This window comes from Antechinus flavipes, chromosome 2 (assembly GCF_016432865.1).
Source record: "Antechinus flavipes isolate AdamAnt ecotype Samford, QLD, Australia chromosome 2, AdamAnt_v2, whole genome shotgun sequence".
In the NCBI taxonomy this organism is placed as follows: domain Eukaryota; kingdom Metazoa; phylum Chordata; class Mammalia; order Dasyuromorphia; family Dasyuridae; genus Antechinus; species Antechinus flavipes.
In genome coordinates this window covers 572,660,309-572,672,969 of record NC_067399.1, presented here as the reverse complement: position 1 = coordinate 572,672,969, position 12,661 = coordinate 572,660,309, and the positions used below count along the sequence as shown (strand labels likewise).

Genomic DNA, 12,661 nt, shown 5'->3' with positions numbered 1-12,661 from the left:
TTTGAGACTGAACAACCACATATGGAATAAAGTTTTCCAAATACTTAAAACTGTCTAAAATGGAATATCTTCTTTTAAATGCTTCTACTGTGCTGTCTTTCCAGGAAGGATATTTCTATTCTGAATAGTTTTCTATGTATCCATTTGTTAGAAAGACCAAAAGGAGCATTCTTAGGTAGAAGTTGGAACAAATGGCATTTGAGATCTCTTTCAATACTGACATTCTATGATTGTCAGAGGATGTTCCTTATAAATAGAATATAAACTTCTTGAGGACAGGGATAGAGTTGTTTTGTTTGAAACTTTAAATGTTTAGCAGAGGCTGGAAAACTACAGTAGGAGGGCCAAAGTTGACTTGTTTGATTTTATACTACTTTCAGAGTAGTTTTTTACAGTTTAAAATAAATATTACTTTATTTAAAATATTAAAACTATTCATAGATAACTTTTGACTTGGATCTATTGCCAATCCTTTCTCTATCCCAAAGCATAGCATAATGATTTGCACATAGTAAATATTTAATATTTATTAAATTGAATTTGAATGAATTCTAACAGCTTAGAGGCAACATGGCTAGTAACTAAAGAGTTAGCTTCAAAGCCTAGTAGATCTAGATTCAAATCTCACTGTAGATATATTGATTATCTATGTGACCCTGTACAAATCATTTAGCCTCTCAATGCTCTAGAGTCGGTTCTCTACATTGCAAAAAAGGTGCCAATCTGCACTGCTATTCAGTTTACTAGTCTGGGAAATTCTCTATACCAGTGAAATCCCATGATTTCTTTACTCTTTATCTCTCACTTTATCTACTCAGTTTAGTCTTTAAACTTAATTCAATCCCTATTTCAGTCTTCATAAGGTGGAAAAACCTTGAGTTATTTGGCTTCTCTCCCACATTGTTCCTATCATGGAAATATTGCAAGCAGAAAAATGCTTTGCATGGCTGTCTGTTTCATTGCTGGAGAGCTGTAATTGTAGGAAATATCATGAAGAAATTGAGAGGTCAACAGATTAAATTTCCTCAATATTTAAGCCATGTGTGGTTAACATATCAAAGGATACTACCACTAGAAAATTAAAAACAAACTGGAAATGTGGAACATCAGCTTGCAGTGATACTGTGATGGCAATTAGAGAGGTCAAATGCTTATGGAATTTAGTTGGGAAATACATTGTTGATTAGCATTGTTACAGGAAAAAAAAACACTCTACAGAATTATGTGGTTAATATCCATAATCAAAGAGTCATATTCTCTTCTCATATATTGAGGGATAAGCCTGGTATAAGCATGTAATGTTTATCCTTAATGTTTATGAGAAGATGATTTTTTCCTACAATGCCAAACATACAGACACTGTGGTTCTATGGCATAATATTGTAGCTCTACATGTCTAGTCAAACCCAGAAGGGAATATGGCACCAGAATAAAAGAATATTCACAAATACACACCTGAAGGCTTTTACCTTCATGTGCTGTATAAGTCAATATCTCAAATAATCACAAAATCCAAGATCTGGAATTCCTTTAGCCTCTAATTCCTTTTTTTTTGCCTTTTATATTTAGATTTCATCTATCCATTTGGAATCAGTGAGTATGTTCTCTAAATCTAATTTCTGCCAGACTGCTTTATAGTTTTCCCAGCAGTTTTTGCCAGAAAGGGAATCCTTACCTAGCAGGTACAGACTTTGAGCTTATGAAACACTAAGTTATTGTACAATTGTTTCTGTATTATACAATTCTGTTTCTTTCTATAACCTATTTCATGCATTAGTTTTTCTGTTATTTAACCTAACTAAATGGTTTTGTCGGATTTACTATTTTATAAGCATCGTCATAATAATTTGAAAACTGATACTCTTGTGCCCCTTTCATTTCTATTTTCTTCCTTCCCATAATTTTCTTTTAGATTCTTGAACTTTTGTTTTTTCAAATGTATCTTATCATTTTGTACAGTTCTACAAAACAGATAAGGCACCTTGATGGTGCACTGGCTAGAGCACAGCTTGGAATCAGAAAAACTCATCTTCACGAATTTAAATCTGGCTTCAAACACTTAAGAATTGTCTGGGTAATTCACTTAACTCTGTTTGCTTATTTCCTTATCTATAAAATGGCCTGGAGAAGAAAATAGCAAACCATTCTGTTAAGAAAATCCCAAATGGGGTCATGAAGAATCACATGTCTAAAAAACCAAACAAAACTGGACAAATAAAACAGATCCTTGATCTTTGATTGGCCAAGCACTAAGTTTTAAAATTAACTTAAGTTCAACAATTTTTTTATTATATTGATATGACCTACACATGAGCAATTAATAATTCTCCAATTATCTACTTTCATTTATTTCTTTAAAAATGTTTTATAGTTGCTTGGCAAGTAGATTACTAGCTACTCAGAAGTTATTTTGAATGAGATTACCTTTCCTATGTCTTCCAGTTGGCTTTTGTTAGTGTAACCATCAAGACTCATAATAGTTTTAAGGTCATGATTTAATGTACTAACAGGCCTAAATCCATAGTACTTCTCCCCTTGAAATTCGAATTATGAAACATGAAAGGCTTATGATGATACCTCTAGTTAGAGGGCAAAAATTCTTTAATAAATAGGCTGATGGTTTGGGATCCCAGCCCTGTATCAGGAAAGATCATTGTCTCCTCCTTTGATTTCTAGAACTGTTCCATATCTTCATGTGGGACTAAAATCCAGAGATGATGACAAAATCTGGCCCTACAATCCTGATTTCACAGATTAGTGTTAATTTTTTTTTTAGAAATAAAACTCCCAGGTCTTTAGTGATTTAGGTATTTTTTAAGGCAGTCAAAGAATTTAGGTCTTAACCAAAGAATTATTACAATTGAGTTTTCTTGGTAGAGAAAATTGAAAAGTGTTACTCAGAAGACCTGGGTTTAGCTATTCCTTTTTAAACTCATTTTATAGATGAGGAAACTGAGATCAACATGCCTAAGTGATTTATCCAGGGTCACTAGTTAGTGTCTGAGGCCAGATTTGGATTAAGGTATTCCTACCACTAGCCTTAGAGTTCTATCCACTGCGCCATTTAGCTGACCCAGTTGAATCTCTATGGTTCTCTAAGTAAATTATTATATTGTTTGCAAATAGTGATAATTTTGCTTTTTTTTTAAAAATAACTTTTTATTGATAGAACTCATGCCAGGGTAATTTTTTACAACATTATCCCTTGCATTCACTTCTGTTCCGATTTTTCCCCTCTCTTGCTTTTTTAAAATTTATGTTCATTCCTTCATTTTTTCTTTCTTGTCTTACTGCAAAAGTTACCATATTTTAAAAACTAGATTAAATAATAGAGGAAACAGTGTACTTCCTTGCTTTATCCATGATCTTTTTGGAAAGGTCTTTCTAGTGTTTCTCCATTACAGATAATTATGGTTCTTGTTTTTTGATCATTTTAAGGAAATTCAAGAGTTTTAAAAACAAACAAATGCTGTATCTTGTCTTTTCTACATCTACTAAAGTAATTATATATTTTTTCTTTGATTTTTGTTGCTTATGGTCTATTGGACCAACTTCAAGTTCTTGAAATAAATCTAATCTCATAATAGAGAATAATTTTTGAATATTTTACTTTTTGCTAATATATTTGAAATTTTTACATCAATATTTATTAGAGATATTGGTTTATTTTCTTTTTATGTTTTATCTCTCATACATTAGGTTATTAAGACCATATTTGTTTATAAAAGAAACTTGAAGGATGTTCTTTTTTCCTATTATTAAAATAATTATGTCATATTGTTGTTAGTTGTCTGAAATCACCAGCAAATCCATCTGATCTTGTTTTTTCTGGAGGGTGTGTGTAAAAGGGATTGGGGACTCAATTGTCTCAACTGCAAAATAGGGATAATAATAGCACCTACTTCCCAGGGTGGTTTTGAGGATCAAATGAATAAGCAGTTGTAAAGTGCTTAACACAGTACTTGGGATATAGTAACACTATATAAATTTAGGGAGTAGCAGTAGTAGTAGTACTAGCAATAGCAGCAGCAGCAGCAGTAGTAGCATTAAAAGAAGAAATAATATTACCTACCTAGAGTTCTATGGCTTCAGACCTTAGCCCTGGGAACAGCCTCATCAGAGACAGCATTGACTTCAGACCAGTGTCCCAGGGCATCTCCGGATAGCTAATTGGACTACTGGTCTTGGCCTGGTTTCCTAGCACCCTCCCCAGTAGAAGGCCTCGATTTCTGGAGCAGTCCACACTTCAGTTCAAATGAGATAATCAGAAAGTATTTATAAGCCTTAAATCATAATATAAATCTAGCTGCTGCTGATGTTATTGTATCCCTTGTGTCACTCCTTATGGGACAAAGGAGCTCAGTGCTATTTTAATTTTGTTTTGTTGTTTCACATGGTATTCTTTTTCATTGTTGTTAAGTGTTACTCAGGAGACTTAGGTTTAGCTAAAACCTTTCAACTCTCTACCTCAGCTGGAACTCCCAGAAATTTTTTTCTATATAATCTTTAACATATTGTTAGCCAGGCATACTTAAATATTTCCAGTGATGGAGAATTCATTAGCTTACAAGGTAGCTCATGTTATTGTCACCCTAATTCATTCAGATAGTTTTTCCTCAGATCGAGCCAGAATCTGATTCTTTATAATTCCAAATACGGCTCCTAGTTTTTCCCTTTGGAACAAATCCATTTCATTTCCCACTACAGATAATATTCTCTTCACCTAAAGAGTAATCTTTCGCAAGCTAAATATCCTACACTTTTTTTCATGCAATATGATTATAAATCCTTTTGGCCACACTTTCAAATAAAATGAAATTTGAAAATATTCTTCTTAAGATGGCACTCTTAGGACGTTGTTCTTCAAAAATAGTCTGATGAGTACAGACTTTAGTAGGACTATTTTCCTTTGGGATCTATCCTTCTAGCTCACTTAATGTTGTTTCAGTTGTTTTGCAGCTTCATCACATTCTTGGCTCATGATAAGTGTGTTGTGATGAACTCTTCCTCCTGTCTTTTTTCACATAAAGTCAGATCTCCTCCATTCTGTAATTAGGCAATTGATTAAAAAAAACCTACTTCTTTTCATTTTTCTAAATGTAAATGTCAACAAGCATTAATTTGAAAATACTAAGAAGCTGTGAATGTTTCTCACATTTTTTAAAAAAAGTTATACTTTAAATTTAACACAGAAATCAATAAAACTAAAGTGCTTGTCATTGTCTCCTCTACTTTTCTATTATAAAAAAGCATTACTTTGTTAAATTTCATCTTTCTTGTTCCTAAGATCATTTTTAAATCTTGATTCTGTCATACATTAAGTTAACTATCCCTTCAAACTTACTCATAGATTTCATAACATTCTTGCTATGTTCTTATCCAAGTCATTGGTAAAATGCTGAAGAGTTTCAGGCTATTGACCTGTGGCAATTCATTAAATTTTCTCCTTTGTGTTGGTCCTAAGTGTCTATTGGTGTACTTAATAAAATATCTGGTCTTATTTATGAGGAATCATGAATAACTTTGCTTTAAAAAGTGACATTCACTATGATTATAACATTCTACTGGTCTATAGACTCTGTCAAAAAAAGAACTGAGATTACTAGGATAACTTATTCTTTAGGAGTAAATGCTTAGTTTTAGTGATAGCTCTTTCTTTTCTATGTATTCAAAAATCATCAATTTTTAAAATTTTTTCTGGAATTTTGCTGAGGATTGGCATCAAACTCACCAGTCTGTAGTTTTCCACTCTACTTTTTTCATTAAAAATAAAAAATAGTACATTTGACTATCCTTAAGAGTCTGGTACCTCTCCCATTCCTCATGATTTCTCAGAGTTTCCCAATGATGGTTCTGTAATAGCAACTGAACTATCTTCCTGTACCTTGGAATGTAATTTTTTTTGGATTGGAGACAAACATAAAGAACCCTGCTACTTGCTGACCTTGTTTTGGAGTAGAAATAGCACTAGATTTGGAGGAGATACAGGTTTGAATCCTGGCTCTACCACTTTGCAAAGAATTCTGAGAAATTTTTAAATGGAAGGAACTTCAGTGGGCTTTTAGACCAATCTATATTTGAAAAAGAATTCCCTTTACAAAGCAAATTCTTAAAGTAATTTTTGTGCATGGATTCCTCTGACAATCTCCTAACAAGTCTGTGTAGTCTTCTCAGAAGAATGGTTTCAAATGAAATACATAGACTTATAAAGAAAAACAAATGTCAAAATAAAAATGTAATTTTCCCATTCAATAATATTATGGTAATACTAAGAATTCATGACCCAGTATCTTGACAAAGATACTGAAGTGTTTGCCATTTCCTTCTTCAGTTCCTTTTACTGGAGAGGAAACTGAAGCAAAAGGGATAAATGATTTTGTCTAGGATCACAAAACTAGTGTCTGCGGCTAGATTTGAAATCAGGAATATAAGTCTTCCTGAATCCAGGCCAGCACTCTATTCCCTGTGCCACCTCACTGCCCATTCAAGTTCACAGAACTCCTGAAATAAACTTACATACCCCATGTTAAGAACTTGTGAGCTTCAATGTACCTGACAAATGCTATTCAACCTTTTCTTTAAGACTTCTAAAAAATGGAGAAACCCATTACCTTCCCAAAAAAGCCTATTCCTTAGCTGTAATTGTTCTAAGATTACATTCTTAATGTATGTTTAGAAATTTTTAGGAAGATTTTCTTTACATAAAGCTTAAATTTATTTTTTTTTCCAATTTCTACTCATTACACTAATGCTCTGACATCAAGCAGAACAAATGTAGCTTCTTTTCAGATGAATGTCCTTCCAGTACTTGAAGATGGCTATCATCTTCTCTCTGATATCTCTCTGAGGCTAAACATCCATCCTTCCTTCAGCCAATCATGATCCTTTACCATGCTTGTTGCCTTTTTTTGGACACCTTCAGGCTAATCAATGTCCTTCTTAAAACGTGACATTCAGAAATAAATGCAATATGCTACCTGGAATCTAGGACAAAAGTATTTTGTCTCTGCACTTTTCTTTCTTTAAGCAATCAAATAATTAAGCAAAAAATTTGCAGAGAAATCAGTATACTAAAGATGGACCATTAGTAGAGCACTCATAGTTAATAATTTGAAAGAAGACATCAAAACAGTGAAAGAGAAAGAACATTCGAAGTTAGGAGAAGCAGAAAAGGGTAATGTAACAAAATAGTCCTAGCTCACATTTATATATTATTGTAGTGCTTATAAAGAATTTGACATAAACTATCTATTTGATGCTCATAACAATCTGATAAACTAAGTGCTACATTAGGGGGCAATTATGTGGCACTGTGGATAGAACATCAGTTCTGTAGTCAGGACCTAAGTTCAAATACTGTCTTTTATACTTATTAACTATATGACCTCAGTTTTCTCATCTGTATAATGAGCTGGAAAAGGAAATAGCAAAAAACCAAGTAAACCCCAAATGGGGTCACAGAGAGTCAGACACAACTGAAAAACAACAAACAACACAAACACAACACAAACAAGGAGACTGAAGCTTAGAGGTGAAATAGTTTGATCCAGATAAAAAATGGCTGAACCAATATTCAAAGCTAGGTCCTCTGACTGCAAATCCAGTTTTTGTTTTTGTGAGGTGTGTGTGTGTGTGTGTGTGTGTGTGTGTGTGTGTGTGTGTGTATTTTGACCACTGTATTACAGTGCTTATCAAGGGAGAAGTCAGTTACAGGAGGTAAGGTCTGATTTTTCTCAGATTGTAAGTGAAGAAGGTATTGAGAAATTCCTTTGGATTTGACTAGAAGGTAGTTAAAATATCAACCTATTAATCTTCTCATACATTCCAACTAAATGACTTTTGCTCTGTACACTTACCTCTATCAAAGTACATTTATAATTTCAGGAAGCACAGGTAAGCATATAATAGAAGGCTTCCAATTATAATCATGAAAATACCTCTAAGATAAGTAGAGATTTATAGTTTTCTAAGTCTAAACATGTTATGGCTATATGTTTGTCTCTCTGTGTGAATCTCATTTAATTCTTTTAATTAAATTTAATTTTTTTCAATTGGCAAAAATCTACTTTTTTTTCTCTCTAACTCATACCCTATTCCAATGAGCAAAAAAGAAAAAGGACCCTTGTTACAAACACATATAGTTAATCTTATTTATTTCTCATATTTGGTTTGTATTTGTATTTGTATTTTTTTGCCGAGCCAGTTGGGGTTAAGTGACTTGCCTAGAGTCACAAAGCTAGGAAGTATTAAGTGTTTGAACAGAATTTGAACTCAGGTCCTTTTGATTTAGGACTGGTGCTCTATCCACTGCACCAACTAGCTGCACCTGGATTTGTATTTTTATTAGAAAAACAAAACCCTTATTACAAACATGTATAGTTAATCTCATTTATTTCTCATATTATTGGGTTTGTATTTTTATTCCCTTTTTACAAATGAGAAAGTGGGTTTCACAGAGTGATTAAATAATTTGGACTATAGATAGCAAGAAGATCTCAAGCTTATTATAGACTATGGTTTCCATAGTCATATTCTCTTTCAAAGGTTAATTTTTTTCTTTCAAAGGTTAATCTGGCATATATTATAACTAAGGTTCAATGTGGCTTTGACAGATCATTCACAGAAATATCAAATTTCTTTTAAAAATAATTTCAAATAAAGGGAACTTTATTAATATGCTGAGATCATTGCATTTTATCTTTAAAGGAAAAAAAAATGTGTCTCCTCCTATGTGTAGATACCCCTTAACAGTAGAACTGTGCAAATATTAAGGTGAGAATAGATTCCAACCTTTAAAAGCAACCATGCTAGATTCCTGTGAACTTCAGTGCCCATTCACATAGCTGCTATGAACCAGAAAGACTTATGGGTGCAATCCCAAAGAAGCATGGGTAAATGAGGTTTTTTTGTTTTTGTTTTTTAACCAAGTTCTAACATTTACTAACAGTAGGACATGGTTAACTTCCCCTTTCTTCATATGTAAAATGAACATAATACCACATTTCTGACATAGGATTATTGATTTGGAAGGGACTTTGGTCTCATTTAATTCAACTCTTATTTGAAATATGAACCTTTTCTAAAATATTCCTGACCAGTGAACATCCATCCTTTGCTTAAACATGTTCAAGGAAAGGGAACTCATTATTTTCCAAATCAATCCATTTTATTTTGGGATAGCTTTAAATGTTAGGAATTTCTTATACTGTGATGAAATTTGCCTATCTAGAACTATTTTCACTAATATTACTTCTGCCCCCTGGAACTAAGCAGAATAAGTCAAATGTCTTTTTAAAATCAACCAAATGTTTTCAGAAAATGATCACATTTCCCCCAATATCATGTCTTTGTCCTTGTTAAATATTCCCAACTACTTCAACTATTTAAGCCCATGTGGTTTGGTATTGATTCTTCTCTTCACTCCTTACCTTCAGGATGTGTTTAAACTTGTCAATATTCTTGCTATAATGTATTCACCATTGAACAAAGTGATCTGCTTCTGGATTAACTAGAACTGAATAGAGTGGGACTATCACAAGTCTAGTGCTTTAATTAAAAGACAATCATAAGTTTTGGGGCTAGAAGGTACTTTAGAGATAGCCAACCCTTGTCATTCTATAGAAACAAATGATAAATGTATTAAATATGTAAATGCAAAATATGTCATTTGAGGAAATTATGACCAAAAAAGCCAAATATATCAAATAGTCCAGCAGGGATTCATCTCTAGATACTCTGACTACCAATCCAGTGTTCTTTTCTGTATAAGCCAGCTTACGAGTTCATTCATTTCAGGTCATGTCAAGTATACACTCATTTATTAAATGTCTCCCATGAGCCAGCACTATTCTAAGCACTTGAGATTCAAAGAAAGACAAAAACAGTCCCTTCCCTCAAGGAATTTACAATCTAATGGGGAGAGACAACATACAAACTATGATAAATTACACACACACACACACAAACAATCAGATAAATTGGAGATAATCTCAGAGGGAAGATTCTAGCATCAAGGAGACATAAAGTGATAATCCTGACTCATGATCAAAATCCTCATGCCTAATTTATATGGAGAGCTGCATAGCACTATCTTCTATAGTTTGAACACACATTTCATTTTTTATTTATTCAGATATAATTTATCAGGGTTTTGTGGACAACTAGGTGACTCAGTGGATAGAACACTAAGCTTGGAATCAGGAAGACTTGAATTAAAATCTGGCTTCAGATACTTACTAGCTGTGTGACTCTGGGCAAATCACTTAACTTCTAATTGCCTCAGTTGCCTTATCTGTAAAATGGGGATAATTACAGTACTCATCTTCTAGAGTTGCTGTAAAGATTCAATGACACATAGTAAGTGCTATATAAATATTAACTATTATCATCATCATTACCATAATTATTATTGTATAGTACTCCCACTGAGGTTTTATTCTGATGCCTTTTCATGACATGAAGTTAATTAGTACTTGATTCTCAATGGTTTTGCCAATCCAGCCATTGCTATGGTTATTGTTGTTCAGTCATTTCAGTCATGTCTAACTCTTGGTGACTTTTTGGGATTTTCTTGGCAAAGATACTGGTGTAGTTTGCTATTTCCTTCTCCAGTTTATTTTATACCTGAGGAAATGAGGCAACCAGGTTTAAGTGATTTGCCCAGGATCACATACCAATGTCTGAGCCCAGATTTGAACTCATAAAGATGAATCTTTGTGACCCTAAGTTCAGTACTCTACTACACTACATAATTGCCCAAGGTAGTGTAGCTTCTAGTAAACTGGAATGACTTGTATAACAACCCAATGAGGAACTCTTGTTTCTTTTATCTAAGGTCTAGCCTAACTAAATCTGAAAATCATCACAATAACAAGTTGGTCAATAAGAAACAGATACATTTTGGTCATAGAAATTTGATAGATTATCTAATATGGCAAATGTGATTAGTGTCAAGGAAATAATTACCCATTCTAACAAAATCAGTCTTTAACTATAGCACCCAGAATATGTCCCAACTCATCTGATTTCAGAAACTAAGAAACTAAGTACTGACATAGTCAGTACTTGGAAAGAACAGCATATACTATAAAGTTTTCCAGGAGAAACCATGCAGCTCAGTGGAAAGAGCACTGGCTTTTTGGTCAGGACCAGGGTTCAATTCCCCCTTTGATATTTTTTACTGCTAATTTTTTAATTTCCATAGGCTTTAGTTTCCTTATCTGTGAAATGAGGGCATTATACTAGATTTTCTCACAGCTTCTTTATACTTAGAAATGAATGATAGATAGATAGATAGATAGATAGATAGATAGATAGATAGATAGATGTTGTGTGTGGTTGTGTGTGTGTGTGTGTGTGTGTGTGTGTGTGTGTGTACACAATGTATTGAGTCTTCTTTTCACTGATTGTATTCAAATTTGTCAGTGTCCTTCCTAAAATGTGATACCCACCACTGAACAAAATGATCTACCTGTATTCTAACTAGATTTGAGTGCAATGAGACTATCACTTCTCTGATGTTTTAATTAAAACAGAATTTTCTTTAAGTTCTAAAGTTAAATGGAAATTATTTTGGAAATTATAACGTGCTTTAAACATGTTGGCCATTACTTCATTACTCTTGCTTTACTTCCATAATCAAATATGAAATGTGCTATATTTATTTAATCTTTGCAAGCTGGTCCTTTCTTTCTACCTTTCCAAACTTCTCACACTTTACTTCACTCTAATCATGCTGCAATCTAGCTACACTGTTTTACTTGCTAATCCTCACACAGGACACTATCTCTCAACTCCATGCTTTTGCACTGGCTGTTCTCCAATACCAAAATGTTCTCTTTTCATCTCTCCTGAATTTCTTCAATACATAGTTCAAATTCTTCCTTCTAGTGGAGGCTTTTATTGGTGCCAGTGTCCACCCCACCCTATTCCCTTCTTTTTGAGAGTTATTCTCTCTCACATTCTCTCTCTCTGTATATTTATATATATATATTGCATCTATCTGTCTACCTATCTATCTGTCTACATATATATAGTTATTTGTATATAGTCTCCCCGATTAGAATGTAAGTTCCTTAAGGGGAAGGAGTGAGTTTATGCTTTTCTTTATATTCCTAGTGTATGGCATGCTGTCTAGCACACAATGAATATTTCATAAATGCATACAGATTAACTGACATGCTTCCTAGAAACTCCAGATTATTTTAATCCTGGGGATTTTTACCTGGTGTCCATGATTTTTTAAATTTATTTTTTATTTTTTGAGTGCAAAAAATTCATATTTTAATAGCTTTTTATTTTCCAAATATATGCAAAGATAGTGTTCAACATTTACTTTTGTAAAACTTGTGTTCCAAATATTTCTCCCTCTCTCCTCCCCCTTTCCATAGACAGTAACCAATCCAATATAGGTTAAACTTGTGCAATTCTTCTAAACATATTTCCATATTCATCATGCTGCACAACAAAAACATGATTTTAAAAAAATTTCTGGTCACTATATTTTAATGTATTTGATTTATTTTGTAATCCTATGTATCTTATTTTATGCATTTAAAAACATTATTGTGAGAAGAGATCCCACCAGACTGTCACAAGGCTCCACAACACAAAAAAGGTTAAGAATCTTTGTTTTAAATGATTAATCATCGATAATAATCTC

General features: G+C 33.1%; 1 protein-coding gene across 2 annotated transcripts in view; it reads right to left on the bottom strand.

Moving 5' to 3' along the window:
- ARNT2 (aryl hydrocarbon receptor nuclear translocator 2) overlaps nucleotides 1-12,661 on the bottom strand; it is a 258,192-nt gene that overhangs the window by 91,907 nt on the left and 153,624 nt on the right. The window lies entirely within an intron of this gene.